Raw genomic sequence first — 3738 nt, 5'->3', positions numbered from 1 at the left:
GTAGGCTTTTGGGGAAATTTTGGATGGGTTGGTCGGACCCCATTCAGGTCCTCCACACCCTCATATATATATATAGCTGAACTAGGTACATGTTAACTAGTACAGTGGAATACTCTAGAATCTGGTAGGACACTAGCCTAGACTACAACATTCACTGGAATGTTCCAGGCACTCCTAGGACAGCACTAATATGCTATTACTCTTTGGAATATTCTGGGCTCTCCTAGGTCAGTCTCCAACACTCCCCCTCAAGATGGATGATAGATATCTATCATTCCCATCTTGTTACAAGCTAAACTACACTCTTTATTTCCTAATCCTTTAGTTAAACAGTCTGCAATTTGTTCGCTAGAGGTTACATGACTTATCTTAATTATACCGTCATCCAACTTCTCCTTTATGAAGAAGCGATCAATCTCCACATGCTTGGTTCTATCATGTTGAACAGGATTGTTTGCGATGTTGATTGCCGACTTGTTGTCACACCACAAATTTAAAGGGCCTTTCCTCAACAGTTTCAGTTCCGAAAGAAGATTCCTCACCCATAACATCTCACTCAAACCTTGCGACATAGCTCCGTATTCAGCCTTCAGCTGTTGACTTTGAAACCACCGGCTGCTTCTTACTTCGCCATGACACTAAATTTCCCCGACAAACACACAATAACCAGATGTTGATCTCCTATCATCCAAGCAACTTGCCCGACCAGCATCACAATACCCATCCACATTTAGATGACCATTCCTTTTGAACCATAGTTCCTTTCCTGGACTACCTTTCAAGTACCGGAGGATTTGGTTGACCGCATCTAAGTGTCCGCTTCTAGGATCATGCATGTATCTGCTCACTACACTCACATCATATGGAATATCAGGTCTCGTGTGACATAGATAGATGAGCCTTCCAACAAGCTTCTGGTACTTCTCTTTGTTCACTGGTTCCCAGCATTCGGCGCATAATTTGTGGTTTTGATCAATAGGTGTTGATGCAACCCGACACCCAAGCATGCTCGTGTCACTAAGCAAGTCCAATACATACTTTCGCTGGAGAGAACAATCCCTTTGGGGGATCTAGCAATTTCTATGCCAAGAAAGTACTTGAGTTGGCCAAGATCCTTTACCTCAAATTCCTTGCGTAGGTCTGTCTTTCAATCGTGATATCTCCACCTCATCATCTCCGGTGATTATGATATCATCAACATATACGGCAAGGATTGTAATCTTGCTATTTGAGTGCCGATAGAATACCGTATGATCCCCATTACACTCGCTTATATCTCATAGCACATATAACTCGTCTAAATCTATCAAACCATGCCCGTGGCAGATTGCTTAAGGCCGTATAGAGATTTTCTCAACCTGCATACCTTTCCGGATGTTCTAGGAGTGGAGAAACCAGGTGGGATATCCATGTATACTTCCTCCTTTAAATCTCCATGCAAGAATGCATTCTTGACATCCAACTGATGCAAAGGCCACCCGAAGTTAGTTGCACATGAGATTAGGATCCTTACCGTGTTCATCTTTGCCACCGGCGCAAAAGTCTCATCATAGTCAATCCCATATGTCTGACTATGTCCTCTCGCAACTAGTCTTGCCTTGTACCTTTCAATTTTCCCTTCTGGATTTTGTTTCACGGTGTAGATCCATTTACACCCAACAACTCTCTTTCTCGCTGGAAGATGTACAAGTTCCCAAGTTTTATTCCTTTCGAGAGCATTTAACTCCTCTATCATGGCCTCACGCCACTTGGGGTCTTGCTTTGCTACTTTCCGATCTCTTGGGATCACCACAGATTGCAATGATGCGATGAAGGCCCCGTAGTTCGTAGATAGAGATGCATATGATACATAATTAGCAATGTCATGCTCCTCCCGGTACCAATTTGGAGGTTTTCTAGCTGCAGCTCGGGTTCCTTTTCTTAAGGCAATGGGCAAGTCCATTGAATCCCTCGTAATAGATGGTCCTGCGTCATCGGACAATTCATCGGTTTCAACACTCGTTGGAGCATGTTGCTCCCCCTGCAACCTGTGTGTCACTTGTCGTGGGAGCCTGTTGTTGCACATGTTGCTCCCCCCGCACCTGTGTGTCACTTGTCGTGGGAACCTGTTGTTGTTGCTGCTCATGCTGCGATTTTCTCCGTGTATACACTTTCAAGTTCTCTTCCTCGTTTGGCTTTCTCCATCTCTCCTCACTTGTAGCTTGTCTCCTTGTAGACACCCTTAGATTTTCTTCCTCATTTGGCTTTGTCCATCTCTCTTCACTCGTAGGAGATGGAATTGAACCAACAACAACTCTGGATGGTTCATGTTCCTTTGTCCTCAAAAGTTCACTCTCCCCCTCTCGACTAGCTTCAATTGTGCTAGGAGAGTCAAAGTCAAACAACGAGCTGAGGTCCGTCTTCTCTCCATAGAACGGCTCAGACTCTCTAAATGTCATATCCATGCTAACAAATGTTCTCCGCTCACTAGGGCTCCAACACTTGTAGCCCTTTTGTCCAGATGGGTATCCAATGAAGATGCACTTCACAGGCACGAGGATCCAATTTTCCCACCGAAGGTCTATGGTCTCTAACAAAGCAAGTACACCCAAACACCTTTGGCGGAACGATGAACTCATTTTGGCCATAGATCATTTCATATGGAGTCTTCATCCCAAGCACTCTTGAGGGCATCCGGTTGATGAGATAAGTAGCGGTCATAACCGCTTCACTCCACAAGAATTTGGGCACATTCATGGTAAACATAAGTGATCGAGCCACCTCCAGCAGATGACGATTCTTCCTTTCAGCCATCGCATTCTGTGGAGAAGTATCAAGACATGAAGTTTGATGAAGTATTCCTTTTTGGGAAAGAAAATTGCCAAATTCATTGTTCACATACTCCGTCCCATTATCTGTCTTGATAATTTGAATACTAGCGTTGAAGCGATTTTGGACATATGCATAGAAGTCCTTGAAGCATGTAAGCACCTCACTTTTATGTTTCAGAAGATATATCCAAGTCATTCGGGAGTAGCAATCAATGAAGGTGACAAAATACTTCATCCCGCTAACAGAGACCACCCGGGAAGTCCATACATCGAGTGAATCAGGTACAAAGGGCAACGTGCTCCGCAGATCCACGACTCACATATGATGTCCTGGTGTGTTTTTCAAACTCACATGCATCACACACAAGTTTTTCTTTGTCCACCTTCTTCATTTCTTCGGGGAATATCTTACTCATAGTATCAAAGGACATATGGCCCAATCGACAATGTTGGAGTATCAACCTTGCCTCATCATCATTGGTAACAACTGTGAGAGCAGTGCACAACGCTTCATCGGTTTCCCTTCTATCCAAGTACCACAATCCCTTATGTCTCACACCTATCCCAAGCCTCCTTCCAGTCTTCCTCTCTTCAATTGTACAATTATATCGATCGGCAATTATTCGACAATCAATATCATCAACCAAAGAGCTCATAGACACCAAACTCACCGGAAACGATGGAGCATATAATACCGAAGACAATGTAATGGACGGAGTGCATTTCACTGTGCCGACCCCTTTCACAGGTTGATAAGTTCCATCGGCTGTTTGGATTGTCTCTTTATGCATGGGTGGATGTGGAGTATATGATGCAAACTCACTCCACTTACCCGTGACATGTGCTCCCGAATCCAGAATCCAATTTGAACAAGTTCCATTTAATGCAGGAGCCTGACTTGAGATTGCTTCTTCTGTTTGTGCAAGAT

Source organism: Lolium rigidum, chromosome 3, assembly GCF_022539505.1.
Source record: "Lolium rigidum isolate FL_2022 chromosome 3, APGP_CSIRO_Lrig_0.1, whole genome shotgun sequence".
NCBI classification, from domain to species: Eukaryota; Viridiplantae; Streptophyta; class Magnoliopsida; order Poales; family Poaceae; genus Lolium; species Lolium rigidum.
The sequence above is the reverse complement of the archived record's forward strand: the minus strand, read 5'-3'. Positions refer to the sequence as shown.